Genomic DNA, 20,020 nt, shown 5'->3' on the forward strand with positions numbered 1-20,020 from the left:
GTACCTCCAAGGGTTACATCATCATGAAGACGGCTACTCCCATGGCTACATGAAGTCAGACGATGAGCTTAAGCTTTTTGAGAGGTCCTTGGCTGCCGTCAACGAGAGGTATGCTGTGCGGACATCAAAAGACCTGAACAAGCCGTCTAAATGTAAGGATGTATCGACTGCTTCTTAATGTTTCGCTCTGCGCGTAGATTTATCATTGTAAAACGCACTAGTAATCTTAACTAGGGACTCAACCTGGCAGAACGACTTGTTTTCAGTTGCGGTTAGTGCGCAACACTTCACAATTGATTAATCTTGATTCGCCTTTTTGAAGATGGGGTTATATATTGTTCTGGTTACCGGTTCAGAGTTCCCCTAGCACCTATTTAATTCGGTTTGAGTGGAGTATTGTTCTGGCTACCGCGACATGACCCGATTTTCAGAAATTCTGATAAACGTAAAAATAACTGAACTGTTATTTTTGGGTTTTTAGTCATAATTATACAACCGCGCACGCAAGGTAACCACGACTACAAGAAATGAAAGGTCTGCCCCTTTGCTCTTTACATATTTGCTTTGAATTCAAGACTGAGCTGCGCTTGGGCGTTTGTTTTGTATGCATCTGCACTTTTTTTTAACGTTGAAAAAGCAATCGCGCGCAACACGAGACACTATTTGCGGTGGGGCTGTACGCCATGTCGTGACACGGCCGTGTGTGCCATCCGTGGTCCTGCTAGAAGTGTGAATTGGACGTCTAGAGCAAGGCATAGGCCTGATGTTGAACTCTGTATATGAGCTGAAGCTGCAGCGTGGAGCTTTTTGTCGTATTACGTTAAAATCCCAAGGCCCAACCAAACTGTAGCAGGTTGGTGCTGCTTTTAAGTTGTCACTTTTTAAAACCATACAAAAAGTAGGGGTAATTAATATTAATAGTGATAATAAATATTATTCTCGTTGAGGAGAGCCACATTTTCTTGCTAGAGGCAGCGCATTTTAGTTTCTTTGCTGCCATTGCATTACACAAACTAAAACTAGATTTGATATTGCCCTGTGCTATGCATAAATCTAGGCACCTTCATTAAACCGTCTTTATTGTTTATTTTCAGCCAATGTCGTCTTCTCCGTGATCCACTACGGGTGCAGAATCTCTCTAGACAATGTACCGTTTGTGGTTGTCAAAGAAACCGTCAAAGTCTGCATATTTGCAGCGGAATACTACAAAAAGACTCGAGAGAAAAATAAAGACCAGGTATGTTACATGATGATGCACTTGCGAACGTTTCAGTCTCATGCAGATATGGAGCAGCGTTCCAAATTTAAAGATTGTGTACAGGCAGTGTAAAGGGGATTTACTTTATGTTACTTTAGGTTACTTTAGGTTTACACCAGAGATAAATATTCTTGATTTCATTTACAGGGTTCAAGCACCACTGATTGGCCGAAGGAAGTGTACGAGAAGAAGAGAATGAACTTCCAATGCACAAAGAAGAAAGGGTGTGCAGCTACAATGAACTTGAAGTGGATTGAATTGTACCCAGATGGTCCAGGTACTTAATATGCAACCAGAAGTAAAAAATGTTTGCGGGTCATTTTCTGGGCACCTTTATCATGGCATTTAGGTCTGCAAGCAGACACGAAACAAGCAGTTTTCACAAATTATTACATTGCCCTTGCAGTGGCTCGTGCGAAATTTGTAGCTGATGTCTACTATTATTGCTTCTACTTCTGGTGATAGTAGAGAGCTTTAGTAGTGGGATCCGATAAGGATGCCTCCTCCGCCCTCTTACAGTCTTGAACACGCGTTGTGCATCGTTATGGTATCGTTATCGGGGCTAAAGAATGGTCTGGTAAAACTCCCTAATATCGGCTTTTCCTGTTGCCCTTGGTGCACAGTGCAGACAAATTTGTCGTGGCATAAGATGGGGCACATTAGACTTAGTTGACGCGTGCTCAATAAAAGGTTTGTTTGAGCTAGTTAACCAACTAGCTCAAACAGCAATGATCATTATGGTTTAAAACAGCGTGCCAATATGAGGACAAACTGAAGACGAGACAGAAGACAGCACTGAACTAACAACAGAAAGTTTATTTCCACTATTCCCAGTATATATACGAGTACACGTGGGAAATAGCAAAAAAAGAAACAGTGCGAAATATAAAAAGAGTACAACACATACAGTCTCGGCATCCAAGCTGAGACTGTATGTGTTGTACTCTTTTTATCTTTCGCACTCGGCTTATTTTGGTATTTCCCACGTGCATATATAATGGACAAGTGGAAATAAATTTCCAGTTGTTAGTTCAGCGCTGTCTTCTGTCTCGTCTTCACTTTCTTCTCATCTTGTCGTGCTATTTTAAACCATAAAGTATGCTCAATATACGTAACAATGCCTACTTTCTAGGTGGACCTTCCCCAGCCATGCGGCCAGACAAAAGAGGGTCGGCTGAAAGCAGAGAAGGCCAAGCAGCTGCAGGAGGTGCTTGACGCAGAGCAGCAGACTGTGGCCAAAGAGACGCGGATATACATTAAAATTGCCAACTGCGGTTCCCATCGTAACCATGGTTTCGAGGACATGGAAGCTTTTAGCCAAAACATGGACAGGAACATTGCTGAGGGAATTGAAATGTTGGCAAGGGAGGGAATTACATCTGTATCAGATGTGAAAAACTGCCTGCACTATTACGTGCATGACATACTTTTTGCAAGCAAGGAAAAGCCTGATAGCAGCTGCAGGGCCTTTTTCCCAACACATCATGATATCAGCAACTAGATACAAGCTGTTCTTAAGAAAGACCGCTTCAGCACAGTTGATCAAGAGAATGCTAGCATCCTTATTGAAAAGATCAGGGGTGAGCAACCCGAATCCTCCATTTTCTATCGGCCGTATGCAGCACGCAGCTGCGTGGGTAGCAACGACTCGAACAACGTGGAAGAGAGCATTGCCAGCGAGTGCGAAGACACGTTGCTGTTCTGCTTCCAGACAAAATTCATGAGAAACATGCTTAAAAAGTATGGAGGCTCAGTAGTTTGCCTGGACGTAACACACAAGATTACTGACTATACCTTACCACTTTTCTTGCTTGTTGTGAAAACACCGTCGGGATACACACCAGCTGGTGTGTTTATCGTACAGTTTGAGACGACCCACTGTATCGCTGATGCTTTCGACGTCTTCAAGCAGTGGTGTGATAACTGGTCCCCTCAGTACTGGATGGTAGATTACAGCAAGGCAGAAATAAGTGCCGTCAAGCAAGTGTTCCCAGAGAGTCAAATCTCCATCTGTGACTTCCATAGACTACAGGCATGGCAAAGGTGGCTGCGCAGAAAGGAAAACAGCATATCCGATCCGGATGAGGCCCTAAGACTCATGAAACGCTTAGCCAGTGCTTCAAATCAGGATGAGTTTGACAAGGCATTCGAAGTCCTTGTCGCCTCAGAGTATTGGAAAAATAAAAAATTCCGCAGTTACTTTGAAGCAATGTGGCTCTCTGTAAAGGAGCTGTGGGTCATGTCTTAAAGGCTGGAGTTTTATGTTGTCTTGACCACAAATAACGGCATTGAGGCCCAAAACAGGGTGTTGAAGGCACAGTATGTGAAAAGTGCCAGTGGGAAGCGGTCGTTGACATCCCTAATCACAGCTGTCGTCCATGGCTACCTTCCCGACAAAGAAGTGAAATTCCATGAGGCAGCAAGGAGGCAGTCATCAGTGTACAGACAGTACAGCGAAAATATTCCTGCATACCTGCACAACCGGCCTCACGGGTTTGTTAAACATATGCTGAGACGGCTCGTTAACGCAGAGGAATACACCCACACAGACATGAAAGAGCTGCCCACTGAAGGCATGTTCTCGGTTCATTCTGAAAGAAGTGATGATGATGTGTACACAGTCGACTTCACCAAACCATCGTGTACCTGCCCCGACTTTAGAAAGCACAAGTACCCATGCAAACACTTTTGTCTTGTTTTTAAGTACAGCGACAGGTGGCGCTTTTCCTCTCTTCCGCAGAGTTACCTCAGTCGACCGCAAATTACACTTGGAAGCTGTCTAGAATCAGAAACAGGTTCTGGGATTCCCCTTGTCAATGAGCCGAGCCCTTCTGAAGTGTCTTCACAGGCTCTTAGTACAGCAGTTTAAGAGCCGGACATTCCCTTTGCCGATGAGCCAAGCTTTTGTCAAGTGCCCTTACAGCCTGTGGTTGCTATGGTTCTGGGACAGCAGTCCCCTCAGTCTCGGAGTTGTGCAATTGTATAACCGAGGAACCTGAAAAGTGCAGTTCCCTCCTTTACTGCTGCCACGATGTTCAAACACTGTTGGAGGCTAGGGGCTTATTGAAAGTCATCTTCCGTAAGTTGGCTGAATCTGTGCTACCGAGTTCTGGCCTTCACTCACATTTGGGGCTCACCGACGAAGGGATGCTCGTCTCTGAAGCCTCTTCCAAAGAGAAGGCGCCTATAGTGTGCTGTCACTCTGCCATTGATTCGTTGATTCTTCACAGGAGCTTTGGCTCGGACTGCTAGGAAAGGATCAGGGGAAAACTTTAGAGATTGCCACTCAGTGTTTTTGTTTTCATTTTTTAAAGGAATTGCGAACTTTACAAAACTCAATTTTTATCATGCATAACTTAGGCTTAAGCAGAGTGTTTGGACATCTGTAAATATGAGTAAATATTTTTTTAGAATGTTTAGAGCTTTTAAGATTATTATGCTATGTTTTATGCTAGACTCCATTATAGTCATGTAATGCAACATTGGCAACGGCTGTGTATGTGTAGAAATACTGCCTTAATGTTTCGTATCGGTGACTCAATTCATTGATTCTATAAAAAATATGTTTTTTAGGCTTGTGCTTTCAATGCATGTGTATAAAACTGTTTGTAAAGTTGGATCCCTTCTGTACTTCCATGAAAGTGCTTGCTTTTATGCTTCCTTTTAACATTTTAATATAGCAGCTATTGTATATGAAAACATGTTATTGCATTTTTGTCTGGCGGTTACTTCAAGAAATAATCAGTAGCATGCTTGTAATATGCATCGACTGTATATAAAGCACATTTGAGAGAATGCCTAATGTGCACCAAGAGTTTATTTTGAAAATGTGAAGTATGGTTACCTACACAGTAGAGCAATTTCGCCAAGAGTACTTCAACAGTTGTGACTGATATTAGAGGCTGGGCAAACTGGCCATTTTCGAGGGCAATTATGAGAACTACCCTTTCAGTGAAATGTTTTCGGTATACATACTGATACTAGTGACTTGAGGGAGCTGTTTAATTATCCAGACTTAAAGCTTTTTTCAATGGCACCCTATGTGAATGGGGATACAAAAAGGGGTTGCATAAGGAACAGGAATGCACAAGAAAATAGGCAATCGTCTAAACTTAGCATTTATCAGCTAGTATTTTTAAATTAGTCTCAACATGTACTTTAGTATCGTGGAACTCGAAACAGTCAATGTTGAGCTGTCTAGTTTTCGCCCGTCATGTAACCAAAACATGCGACCTGATGTATGGTGCATCAGTCGTTAGTATGGTGCGTACTACATAGCCGCTCCACGGAAAGGGGAAAGGTCTCATAAACCCTCTTTTTTGTGCCTTGGAGGTTCATTCACTTTTTCTCGCACACTTCCTTCGGCCAGTCAGTGGTCAGTGGTGCTTGAATCCTGTAAATGAAATAAAGAATATTTATTTCTGGTGTTTTTACATGCATGTTAAAAGACACACAGGTCAACTGTAACATCATGCGGCTTTGGTAAGTACAAACAACAGTGACATGCTTCCATAGTTCACACCAGGCATGTATAGCCAGGATTTTGTTTGGCTCGCAACTACTGAACGGGGGGGGGGGAACGCCACAGGTGGGAGAGGTGGTAAAGGACGTCCCAGCAAAACCGAAGATTTCATGGGGACTGGGCCACTCCAACCACCGGCTATCTTCTAGTACACAGCCATAATGGTCTTTTCCTAAATGTATTCATTTACTATGAACACAATCTGAGGGCCCTGAAAGGGGCATTGTATAAGGGAAAATAAGTTAAAAACAGCTGTCGCGAAGTATCCTCTTTACACTGCTTGCACACAATCTTTGAGTTGGAAGGCTGCTGGATATCTGCATGAAATTGAAGTGTTTGCAAGTGCATCCATGTAAAATACCTGGTATTTTTCTCCCTGAGTCTTCTTGTAGTATTCCATTCCAAACTTGCAGACTGACTGTTTCCTTCACAACTCGAAATGGCACATTCCCCAGAGAGATTTGACATCCGCAGTGGATTGTGGAGAAGACGACATTGGCTGAAAATAAACAATAAAGACGATTTAATGACAGCGCCAAGTTTTATGCATGGCAGAAGTCAATATCGAATCTGGCTTTAGTTTTTGTTTATGGGCAGCAAATAAACTTTAATATCTGCATGCCTGGCTTTATTCGATATAAAAATAAAAGGCTTTTTTCGATATTTTCGTTGAGAAATTCTCTCAATCTCTATGATTTCTGCACCAACGGATGCATAAGGAAAAGAGGAACCCACGGATACCAACTTTTCTACGGTGGGTGGCCTTTTCGTTGGTTTTTCGAGCTGCTGCTCTTCCGTGACGCCGCGCTCCCCTCAGTCTGACGGCAAGGCCTAACCAGCGCTCGGCGGGCAGGGTTAGTCCCGCCTCGTCATGGCAGAGGGAATGGTTGTTGTAATGGATGGAGACGATCTTCCGCCGGAAGAATTTGGTGAGGAGCACGGCTGGCGCTCCGCCGCTGTCAAGAAAAACGCCCTGCGCGTCCCTCGTCGCGACAGCACCCGTGAAGCGGCAAGCAGCCAGGGGCACCGCGAGCGTCTCAATGGCAGCAGAAAGCCCATTAGCCTAAAGCACAAGATCATCAAGTCGTCGCGAATGCCTCAGCTCCCGAAGGAACACTGGAAGATTATCGCCCACCCCAGGGGTGGTCTGGATGTTCAGAAAACGGGCTCCGCTCGGCTTGGTCGGGCCGTCGCCGCCGCGGCAGGACTCACGTCCGAGCAAGCTAGCCATGACATCGTCTGCCCCAACGCAAGACAAAATAGTATCGTCCTGAGCACCGCGTCTCGCGATAACGCAGATGCTTATCTAAAAATGAATTGCATCACCCTGGGCATCAAACAGTACGAACTCAGCACTTGCGAAGCCGCGCCGCACGCCACGTGTAAGGGCGTCATACGTCAAATTGATGTGTCGGAGAGCCAGGCCGACCTGGACAGAAGCATTCTCAACGAGAGAAATCCGTTAGCCCTGGGAGCCAAGCGAATCAAGAATAGCGAAACGGTAGTCATCGTTTTCGACGGCTACAAGGTCCCCAACTTCGTATTCTACGGCTCGGCGCTAGTCAAGTGCTCCTTGTACCTCAGGCAGCACGACTTCTGCTATGCCTGTGGTAGACTAGGCCACAGAGCCGACGTCTGCCCAGCGCCGGAGGACAAGCTATGCAGGAAATGTGGGGCCAACAACCCCGACGACAACCACACCTGCTCGCCTACCTGCAGCCTCTGCGGGGGCCCGCACACCACAGCGGACAAGATTTGCAAGCAAAGATTCCAACTCCCGTACATCGTTCGGCGGAGGAGAAGGGAAAGAAATGCGGAATCCAGGAAGCGAGACCCGTCACCAGCGCAGATGAGTGCCGACAGCGAACCGGCTAGACCTTCGAGCAGGCGCTCCCGCTCGAGAAGCCGCTCGAGGTCCAGGAGCTGTTCCCGGTCTAGGTTCAGGAGCCGTTCCAGGTCCAGGTCCCGGGGCCGCTCCAGATCGGGAAGCCACTCCCGGGGCCCACAAAACAGGGTCCGGTTCGAGGAGCCAGCCGGTGCTGGGAAACAAGGCGCCACTTGGGCAGACAGGGTGCGGAGTGGAGGGAGAACTGCCGTAAAGGTAACTGGGGGTGCGGCGCCAGAGCATGGTTCGTCTGAAATAGCTCAGCTTAGGAAAGAAAATGCCGACATGCGCAGCATAATCGAGTTAATGCGAGCCGAAATAGCAGAGCTCAGAAAGGCTAATCAACCTCACCACGTCCCAATCCCTAGTTCAACCCCCTCAGGAATCCCTTCGGCGACCCCCTCTCCCCAAACCCCTCGGGGACCTCACGCCGTTCCAGTCCCTAGTTCATCCCCCTCGGGGACCCCCTCTCCCCAAACCGCAGATGTTCCCATGGTCGTGGATGCGAGCCACTCGGGCAACCCAGCCAAAAGAAAGGCCGTTCCCAGCATGCCCGAAAATGTATCGGCTAAAGCCAAGTCCGAAGTCAGAGAAATGTTGAATTCAATCTGCTACGAGATCAAGAAGATTACCGAACGACTATCTGCAGTGGATCAGCGACTCTTGGTCGTGGAGCAGAAGTTAGACGCGCAAAATGTCAAAATTCAATGCTTAGAAAACAGAATGCCAGAGATAGAGTCCAAGGTGCAGGAAATGGACATCAGGACGTCAAACCACGTACGTCCCGTTTACTTCACGGATGGCGCGTTGGTACCTACGCCGCCACCACAGCACATTCCCGGACCGATTAATAGAACCACCTCCCTCGAGACCCTAGTAGCAACTCCGGAAGGCGCTCTATACAGCAAGGATGGCGCCACACACCCAATTTAGGATTTGGCAGTGGAACTGCAGGGGACTCCGCCATAAAAGATGCACCCTGCAGCAGTTTGTTCGCACTCACAAAGAAAAGCCACATGTTATATTATTGCAAGAAACGATGACTGATCAGGTTTCACTCCCGGGATACAAAGCTCTTGCTCTCCGTGGGGATGGCAGAGGAATCTGCACATTAGTCAGCAGCAAGTTCACTTTCGTCGCACACGATCTAGGGGTCCGGCCTAGCAAGACGGAGACCTCCCTAGTAGAAGTCATCCCAAGCCAATCCAATATCTCTAGCATTTTTATACTTAACGTATATAGCAGCCCGAGCGATCACAGACAACGTTTCAAAACCATCATCACTAGGGCAACAAAACTCGCCGGAAACTCTCCCCTGGTTGTGGCCGGCGATTTCAACGCCCCCTTGCACGCGTGGAACTACACGCACGACACGGTCAAGGGCAGAAGCCTGTGGCAGGAGACGGGAGATGCGGGACTCTCTCTATTGACGGACCCAGCCTTTCCTACCAGACGGGGTACCTCCTCGACCAGGGACTCTGTCCCGGATCTCGTCTTTGTTAAAAACGCTGGCTCAGCCATGTGGTCGAATCTGCTCATAGACCTCGGTAGTGATCACTACATCACGGTCACCAGCTTACAAGTGGAGCAGAAAAGAAAGAAGGCGTTCTCGGTGCCTGACTGGGACAAATTCCGTGAGGTTCGCAAGGCCCGCGCCGCCCGTGGAGAAAAGCCGGAGAGTCTCGTCCAGTGGTGCGCACTAATTCTGCAAGATGTCTGCTCCACCACCAAAACCATAGAGACGGATCTACAGACAGACAAAATGGATAGCAGGCTAGCACACCTTCTCGAGGCTAAGCAATCACTACTCGAGAGGTGGAAAAGCCAACGCTTGAATCGCAAGCTCAGAAAAAAGATAGCCGAGATCAACAAGCAGATCGACGAGCACTGCCAAGCCCTGTCTAGGCAGCAATGGGACGACATTTGCAATTCAATCGACGGGCATATGCGCACGGGAGGGAAGTGGAATCTTCTCAAACACTTGCTCGACGACTCCGGCACCAAGTCAAACCAGAGAAGTGTCCTCGCTAAAGCGCTCCACGAAGCCAAGAAGTCGTCTTCGGAAAAGGACATGCTGGAGATGTTGGCTAAGAAGTACCTGCCGCTCAAAACTATGGCCGATGAGGCGGCATACCCAGTATACAAAGGGAGGCCGAACTCCGCGCTGGACGAGCCTTTCAAGATCAGTGAAATCCGCCGCGCCCTACACGACCTCAACGGTAGGTCAGCACCCGGCCCGGATCACATTAACAATAAGGCTCTCAGAAACCTAGAGGACGCATCGATCGAGTTTCTTACAGATGAGATAAATCGGATTTGGGAGCAGGGAATTGTACCTGAAGAATGGAAGTTGGCGAAGGTCATACTAATCCCAAAGCCCGGTAAACCGCCGAGCCTGGACAACCTCCGCCCAATCTCACTGACGTCATGCGTAGGGAAGGTGGCCGAGCACGCCATCCATAACAGAATTGCCGAGTACATCGAGACCAACGACCTTTTCCCTCACAACATGATAGGTTTCAGGCCAGGCCTCTCCACCCAGGACGCCATGAAGCTTATCAAGATACAAATCCTGGAACGCTGCACTCGGGACACGAGAGCCATCCTTGGTTTGGACCTGGAGAAGGCTTTTGATAACATCCGTCACGAGTTCGTCCTCGACGCCATCTCCAAGCTCAACCTGGGCTCGTCCTTCCATGCCTTCGTCAGGTCTTTCTTGAGCAAACGATGCGCCATCCTCAAGGCTGGAGATTTGGAATCGGAGAAAATGGAGCTGAGCAGAAGAGGCACCCCCCAGGGATCAGTCATCTCACCACTCCTCTTCAACATCGCAATGGTCGACCTCTCAAGGTATCTAGGCAAGGTCCAGGGCATCGGTCACACGATCTACGCGGACGACATCACTGTCTGGTGCGTGGGTGGCAGTGACGGACAAGTCGAAGCCGCTCTCCAGGAAGCTGTCGACACTACAGAGCGCTTTCTAACCGACACGGGACTCCGGTGCTCCCCAAAGAAATCGGAGCTCCTTCTCTACAGCCCAAGTAGAAAGGGCCGCAAGCCACAGAACTGGAAACCCCCCACTGAAATGGACATCAATCTCTACACCAATTGCGGAGATCCCATTCCCAATGTCGCGTCCATTCGAATCTTGGGAATGACACTCGAAGGGGCAGGCACGAATAGCATCACCATTCACAAGCTAGCAAAAAAGACGGATAGCGTCATCGGTCTAATCAGGCGGGTAGCTAACAGAAGGAGAGGCCTGAGCGAAGAGAATCTGTTAAGGCTAGTCCACGCTTTCTTGTTGTGCCATTTTACGTACGTAGCGGCCATGCACGTCTGGAAGAGGGCCGAGCGAGACAAGCTAAATGCCATGATAAGGAGGGGGATCAAGAGCGCCGCCGGACTACCACACTACACACGCACCGACCGACTCCTGCAGTTGGGTATTCATAATACCCTGGAAAAGATTGCAGAAGCACAAGAAAGGGCGCAGATTCTCAGGCTCTCCGGCACCAGGGCGGGCAGACGACTCCTAACTGAGATGGGCGTCCCCCCGGCCACTGTCGAAGACGCCTACCAGGGCCTTCCGAAAGAGCAGAAAGATAACATCATCATATCGCCCGCCCCGCGCAATATGCATCCCCAGCGCAACGTAGAAAGAAGGAAGGCCAGAGCGGTGGCACTCCTACGCCGCGCAACAGAACTCCCTGGCGGCAGCTGCTTCGTTGACGCGGCCCAGTATGGCAACAGCAACAATTTCACGGTAGTGTCAATCAACCACAGGGGTTCGACCATTAACGCCGCTTCGGTACGAAGCACGTCGTCGCGTGCGGCCGAACAAGTGGCCATTGCCTTGGCCCTCCTGGACGACGGACATGCCAATATCTTTAGCGACTCCAGGGCAGCCATTCGCGCCTTCAGCGTTGGCGCCGTGTGTAAGGAAGCCTGTCGTATCCTCGACGGCAAAAGCATCGCCACCCACACTCTCACGTGGTTCCCCGCTCACATGGGATCCATCATGGGAGGCCCCACAAACCTCAACGAGCTGGCCCACTCCAAGGCACGAGGTCTCGCTTTCCGCGACCATGGAGAACTCCAACGCCGGCCCGCCGTGGTGGAGAACAGAGATCAACCGACCACATACAACGAAATTGCGCAGCACTTCTATCTCGGCAGGAGAGACTTTCCCCTTCCACACAAGAAGTTAAATAGAGCGCAGGCATTGACCCTCAGATTATTGCAAACAGGCTCATATCCCAACCCGGCTTTATTCCACAAAATTTATCCCGACACCTATGCCACTAGTTCTTGCAGGCACTGCAATGACATCGCTAGCCTAGACCATATGCTCTGGCGTGGCCCCTCGTTACGAGGCACAGAACAAAGCAATGAGGACAAGTGGTTCTCCGCTATCAAGAGCCCCGATGCCGGGGCGCAACTATGAGCTGTCCAGAGGGCCCACGATGCGGCGGTCGGGGAAGGCCTGACTGTCCCAACGTGGGAGCGGCCCGCAGCGCGCTGAGTCGCGTACCTCAGGACCTTATTAAAGTTTTGCATCCATCCATCCATGCATGCCTCTGGCTAGAAATTCTGGCTCTCCTCAGCCATAATAATATTAATTAGTAATAATTACCCAGACTTTTTGTGTTGTTTTAAGTAACAACTTGCAAGCAACGCCAAAAGAACCAACATGTTACAGTTTGGTTGGGCCTTGGGATTTTAACATAACACGACAAAAAAGCTCGACGCTGACGATTCAGCTCCTCATATAAAGAGTTCAATATCAGGCCTATGACTTGTAGCAGGACCACGGATGGCACACACGGCCGTGTCACGACATGGAGTACAGCTATGGTGGCCGTTCTAGCCACCATAGTACAGCCCCACCGAAATTCGTGTCTCGTGTTGCGCACGATTGCTTTCTCAGTATTAAAAAAAAGCGCAGATGCATACAAAACAAACGCCCAAGCGCAGCTCTGTCTTGAATTCAAAGCAAATATGTAAAGAGCACAGAGGAGACTTTTTCATTTTTTTTTTGTAGTCATGGTTACCTTGCATGCGCGGTTGTAATCATGACTGAAACCGAAAAATAACAGTTCAGTTATTTTTACATTTATCAGAATTTCTGAAGATCGGGTCATGTCACGGTAACCAGAACAATACTCCACTCAAACCGAATAAAATTGGTGCTAGGGGAACTCTGAACCGGTAACCAGAACAATATATAACCCGATCTTCAAAAAAGCGAATCAAGATGAATCAATTGTCTAGTGTTGCGCACTAACCGCAACTGCAAACAAGTCGTTCTGCCAGGTTGAGTCCCTGGTTAGGATTACTACTGTTATCATTCATTATCATTGTACTGTAATTATCATTGTAAAACAATGATAAATCTACACGCAGAGCGAAACATTAAGAAGCAGTCGATACATCCTTACATTTAGACGGCTTGTTCAGGTCTCCTGATGTCCGCACAGCATACCTCTCGTTGACGGCATCCAAGGACCTCTCAAAAAGCTCATCGTCTGACTTCAGGTAGCCATGGGGTGGACATGCTTTGGGTCACCTCTGGCCTTCCTTGGGTCACGTGACACTTCCAGTTTACAACACGACCTTGAAACTTAGAGATCTAAAGGCTTTCGCCACAAAGCTTTAAAAAAATCAATGTTGACTAGCTAACGCTCACCACCTGCAATACCACTGGTATACTTGCCACTAATGTTTTCAGGGCGCAAAGCAGAATCTATAATGCTGCACTTCCGACTGAATAAGAACAGTTAGCGATGTGCGAGGTGATGGAGCCGCCCCAGAATATTAAGTATACTGAGGACAACCGCAACGAAAAGGCTGGTGAGCAGGCCGGAAGAATGAAAAAAAAATGCAGCATTACAGGATGCTTTGCTACGAGCTATAAGACGCCTCAACTAGTAAACAACACTGTTCTTTGTCGGAACAAAGTTATTTCGGCCAATGTCGTGCAGCCACTTCTTCCTGCGCAAGCCGTCACGCTTTCCTTGTGGTATCATAAAAACGACATAACCATCTTCAGGCTTCTTGCTGCAGTTATATGCGCAACAGCCCGGCATAGCGCTAGCACATAGATCAGGAAACACAGCGTACAACGTTCGCTATGCCGAGCTAAAGCTCCGAGCCAGCCGTGCTCAGGAGGAAAATGGCGCGAACGAAAAAGAAAAACACAAGCAAAACTCAAGATCCGCGCGTTTCCAAGGGCAACGGCAGGGAGACCAATCGTCGTGCAGAAAAACGGGGGCAAAACTGGTTGCCGCGGGGGAACGCGCAAGGGGCGAGGAGGAGGCGAGGAGATCGCGTGGTGGCGGCCGAGTTCAAAGAGTGTGGCTACTTTCAAATTATCAAGGGACTTTAAGCTGATCTAAAGCCCCTCAATTTTTCAAAAGTAGCGCCATTCTTAGATCTTTCCGCCACCCCGCTCACCCTGGCGCGTCCTCCTCCACGCCTCCAGTCTCCCCAGCCTCCTCCGCTCTCCCATTGGCCAATCTGTGTCACGTGGAAGCAGGCATATGTATATTTTTTTCTTTCCAGCGCGGAGCAAGCGCCGCGCTTTTGTATATTTTTTCTTTCCAGCGCGCGCCGACCTCCATTGTTGGGCCTGCGCGACGAAAGTACGGCAGGCGGACTGACGGAGTGCGCTAGCGTAATAGAATGTGCAGGGCCGAGAACATAATTGCGATGCCATGCTGCTGCGCCTTCGGTTGCCGTAACAGACACAGCGAGGGCAAAAAGCTTTTTGCTTTGCCGTCCGGCGGGCGCAACGCAAAAAGAAGTGTGGAGTCGCAGGATGAGGGCGGGCTGACTTCGATGAAGTGGCAAAGAACGCACGGCTTAGTGAAGTAAGAGCCACGGCTACTCACAACCTCTTATTTTGAGCCTAGTTCACGCCTTCCGCTTCGAAAAAGTGTGTGTTCATGCTCTGCGTGGTTTTTAGCACGTTGTTTGACTTTTTTTTTCGAATGTGCTCTCTTTGTTCCATGTAGTTTCGTCTTGCGGTGAAATGCACGCATCTGCAGCTGGCCTGTGACGTAAAAGCGACTTTATTCAGGGTGTGTTTTGAGCTCCACCAGAAGTTAGCACATTCTCGACGCTTTTGCAAGGCTCACTATGACTTACGATGCAGTCTTTTAGCTTCGAATGTACGCCCGCATGTATTAATTTGGTTTGTGCTGATTAACGTTTTTAACGTTCCGAAGCGACTAAAGCTAGGAGGTCGAAGTGGATGGCTCCAGATAACTTTATCCAGCTCGCCTGGGGATGTTTAACGTGCACTTTGATCGTGGAGTCGTAGGTGGGCCGGTAAATTCCTCTTTGGCGTTTCATAATACTCGCGCGCTAGCGCTGCTTTAGAAGTTGGCGCCTCGGCGCGATTGTATTTCTTCAATAAATTTTATTTACTAATTGTAACAACTTGTCATTATTTCGTATTATTGACGGCGCCTCCAGGGCACCAAAGCGGCAACGGGAACACCAAAGCTAGAACCAGGGCTGGATGGGGATCGCCGAAGCCTGTGCATGCCAAGGGGGTATAAGATCGCGGACAACCAATTTTGTACGCGAACACTCCCTGCGACGCCTGCATTAGTGTAATGTCACGTGCTCTTCAGAGGCCTCCGTTAGCCATTACATGTGCCCTCCTGGAGCAGTACTTGTAAAAAAAAACAATATATCGTCACGATTACCAAAGCACCCCGCAATGAAAAAAAAACGGCCTTGTTCCCAGGCATTGTGACCGCACACAGCCGGAATCTCCTCACGCGCGGACCGAACAAAAGTGTCCTGCAGGTACGTGAATGAACCTACGAAACCATGTACACATACTTTCACGCTGTCATCACCTGAAACTTTGGTAATTATGCGCGTGTTTGAGTACACCGCCTGCTTGCGTCGTGTTTCAGCAACACGAACGCTCAACGTCGCGTGCTTTACGCCTTAAATACGCCTTGAATAATGGTCGTTTTCTCTATTTCTTCCGCAATTCCAAGACGAAATTCTAAAGGCCAGTTACCGACTGACGAAGAAAGATCTCGATTGAAAAAACTGCTCCGCAGGGCTCGAATGAACTTTTCTGCGGATTTCCTCCCGTAGCGTGTTAGCCGTCGTCTGCTACGGCAGGCCCACCACCGGCGGCGCCACCGTCGAGGCCGCGCCGAGCGGAGGAGGAGGGAAGCGAATGGCGCTACTTTGGGAGATTGAGGGGCTTTAAGCTGATCCGAACTGAAGCGCCGCACACCGACCGCGCGGCCAAACACAGGGAAAAAAAAAAGAAAATTGTGACACGTCATCGAGCCGAGGCTCCGCCCCTGCACGGATTTTTTGTGAAAACAGTCGCACCCAGCATGGTGGTATCCAGGGCGAACGTTACTAGACTAGGCTCAGTTTTCAAACTCCTGTGACTGCGTGGACCCACCATGGATCCTCGCATCTCGTGGCATTGCTGCCGCACTTTGCTCGGTCAGCACGGAGCGAACGGGGCGGCGAAGCACTGTCTGCGGCTGCTCACGTGTTTTGGCTGTTTGTATACATGCGTGCTTTGCTGCAGTCTCGGTGCTTTTCGCGACATTCTTGTGCGTTTTCAATGCCGTCTGCATTTTGTCGAGTTGACGGTCCGTATCATCCAATTTTATTTGGTGACACGAATGCATATTTATGCTCCGTTCCTGTAGCGAGAACCTGCTTTGAATGTGCAAGCCTGCTCGCAAGCGAGCAAAGCTCACGTAGGTTTTAGCACTACACTCGTGAATGTGGTGCTCTGATGAAAGAGATAGTGCTAGCTTCATTTTTTTCCATCCCAAAATGAAGGGCTGAGAGTGTGTATATACCGGGCGCCCCAGCTAACTTTATTCAGAGTTTTAAAACATGCGAATGTCACGTAGCTGGACAGACTAAGGTAATGCTGTTTGCCGTCGCTTGTAGATACTCAAATAATTTTTTTTTTCATTCCGCCTAATTGGATAATGTGTCTTAATTAATTATTTCAATATATTGTAATTAGATGACAAGCGTCAATTAGAAAATTGTAGAGCGAAATGAAAAGCTCTCGGTGCAGCTTTGTGTTGCTCAATATGGGCTACATAAGATTGTTTTTCCGAGGGGGAAAGAAGCCTGCAAATGCACGCGACATTGCCACGCGACTGGCCGCTCGAGCCACTTCTTGGCTAATTATCTAAATAAGCAAAATACAACAAATAGCGTGACACACTATACATACAAAGGGGAGGAACATGCATTTTGTCGCGTCGTCTTGGTGTGCATTTGCATATTTTTAAACTCTGGCTAAAGTTAGCTGAAACACCCTGCATATTTATGACCTCTGCATACAGGTGACGATGCTTCCATCCCTAACAAATTTTATCAATTATTATAATTTTTTTTCATGAGTCATTAGCATTGTTTACTGAAAAGAGAAGAAATACTGAGACACATATCATTCACGTGCATTTCACACGCCGTTGACAAAAGACTCTGCAGAAGGGGTCACTGAAGACTACAGGTTTCTTTTTTCAGGGTCAAAATGAAATGCAAAGCAATTTGAAGTGAGTGGAACATACAGCAACATAATTGTTAATTGGCTATTTACATTGGTAGCGAGATGCACCCCGCAAGGGGCGGTCATCTCTTTCCTGCTGTTTAACATCACCATGAAGGGCCTCTCGGACAGACTGGCCACGTAAGAGGAACGGGTCACGTCCTCTACGCGGATGATATTACCGTGTGGTGCATGGGAGAGCCTGACGCTGCAGTTGAGAGTGCGCTCCAAGAGGCGCTTGACATCACAGAACACTTCCTACTAGACACGGGCCTGAGTCTGTCACCAAGTCCGAACTTCTATTGTATAGGCCCACCCGACGGGGGGTTAGGTGCTCCACACCTTTAGATCAAGTTCCCATAGCCCTTTATACGAGGGACGGACAACAAATCCACAGAGTGGATACCATCAGGCTCCTCGGACTCTTGCTGGAATCTCGTAGGGGCAACTCACAGACTATAGCCCGCATTACCTCCAAGACGGAGAATATGCTTCGGCTTATCCTCAGGATCTCAAACGGCAGAGGGGATTTAAGCGAGAGCAATCTCCTCAGACTCTACCACGCGTTTCTGATGAGCCACGTTAACTATGTAGCCTCCGCGTTGCGCTGGTCTAAACGGGATGAGGCCAAAATCGATGTCCTCATGCGCAAAAGCATCAAGCGCGTGCTGGGTTTACCACTCTCTACCAGCACCGCGCGTCTCATGCAATTAGGCATGCACAACACCCTATCAGAGGTGATCGAGGCTCAACGAGTGGCCCAAATAATACGACTCTCATCACCACGAGCGGGGAGACGCATCCTCGAATCCGTTGGATGCGGGCACCAGGAAATCACGGAGCGCAACGTGAGCCCATCACCCGTGGTCCGAGATTCGTTCAAGGTAGATCCCATGCCACGTAATGTCCACCCTCAATACAATGTAGGGTGCCGGGTAGCCAGGGCTCGTTCCCTGCTAAAAGAGGCTGCGGCGACTCCGAATCTGGCATGCTTTGTTGACGCCGCCCAGTACGAGCGCTCTGATCACTATGCCGTAGTTTCGGTTGAGTCCAACGGCACTCCGTGCGGAAGGTTTCTGCAACAGTAGCCGAGCAGGTTGCTATAGCTATAGCACTGAAGGACCCTCTACGTCCCAATATCTTTACAGACTCCCGGTCTGCAGCCCGAGCTTTCGCCTCCGGCTCAATCTCAAAGGAGGCGGCGGCCATCCTCGGCAGCGAGGGGGCTGCTGGTTTTCATAGCATCAAATGGTTCCCAGCCCATATGGGAATCAATGTGCACTCAGAGGTTGTTAACGCCAATGAGTTGGCCCATGACTGTGCGCGAGATCTTACACACCTCGGCGGTTCAGGTGGACTCACGGGCGGCGACTTAGGACTGTACAGGGATTCACTTCTCACCTTCCATGAAATCTTGGCACATTATCAACTCGCTCGACGGGCCTTTCCGCTACCACACCCTTAACTTAATAGACCACAATCGTCGGTATTGCGCATGCTACAAACGGGGTCGTTCCCCTCTAGGGGCCGATTCAGTCACTTTGCGCCTAATGTAGAACCCCACTGTCCAGACTGTGGGGAGGCGTACTTCTCCTTATCCCATATGCTCTGGCAATGCCCTGCGTTACGCAGCTCATCGCTAACCACTCTAACCGACTGGGAGGCAGCCCTTAAAAACGGCGACCTCTCGGAGCAACTACGGGCTGTCCAGAGGGCCTGCGACAAGGCGGAGGACCATGATATTCCTACCCCGACGTGGGTGTGGCCCGCGACGGCTACGGGGACTCCCTGAAAAGGAAGGTACCCTAACGCTGTTCCTCAGGACCATTAGTAAAGTTCTTTGTCTGTCTGTCTGTCTTTCTATCTCCTTCTCTTTCAAAAATATAGTGTGTAATGAAGCAGACGCGCCTCTGTGTATGCGCCGACTGAAGAGGAAGATGAAGGACCGTGCCGTGATCGCGAGCGAGCCCCGTGCTACGGACAGCCCTTGCAGTGCCTTGAGTTACCTAGCGTTCTACAACGTTGTGAACGACAATAAACCTCATCGCATTTGGTGGAGGTTGCTGAGATCCTTCGCCTCGTCCTGGAGCTCCGCACTTGAACTCTGCCGACAAGATCGCTTTGCACTATGCCTGATCCCGCCACCTCGTTGCCTGCACCACCGGCTGCCACTGTCATCTGCGCCGGCGTCCCTTGTCAGCGAGACCCACCCATTTTCAGTGGGACCGCGGAACACTACGTGGAAGACTGGCTGTCATCGTACGAACGTGTAAGTGCCCATAACAAATGGGATCACCAATCTAAACTGACCTACGTGCCTTTTTACCTAGCCGACGTAGCCAAACTTTGGTTCTTCAACCACGAATCAGACTTTACAAGCTGGTCTGCGTTTAATGCTCTGTTTGCTGAAGTGTTTGATCGCCCAGCTGCACGTAAGCTACGCGCTGAACAGCGTCTACGCCAGCGCGCACAGCAGCCTGGAGAAACATTCCCCAGCTACACCGAGGATGTTCTCGATTTGTGCAAGCGGGTAAATTCCAGCATGTCAGAGGATGACAACATCAAACACATCCTCAAGGGCATCGAGGACAGCACGTCCCAGATGTTGCTGGCCAAACGCCCAACTAGCGTATCCGTCCTCATTAACCTCTGCCAGAGCTTTGACGAGCTGCCCCGTCAACGTTACATCGATCGCCAGTACATTCAGCACGCCAATTCCATCTCGACCATGGCGGTTTTTACCGACCTGACCAACTCGACCCTCTCGCAGCATATCAAAGATTTTATTTGTGA

This window comes from Dermacentor andersoni, chromosome 2 (assembly GCF_023375885.2).
Source record: "Dermacentor andersoni chromosome 2, qqDerAnde1_hic_scaffold, whole genome shotgun sequence".
Taxonomy (NCBI): domain Eukaryota; kingdom Metazoa; phylum Arthropoda; class Arachnida; order Ixodida; family Ixodidae; genus Dermacentor; species Dermacentor andersoni.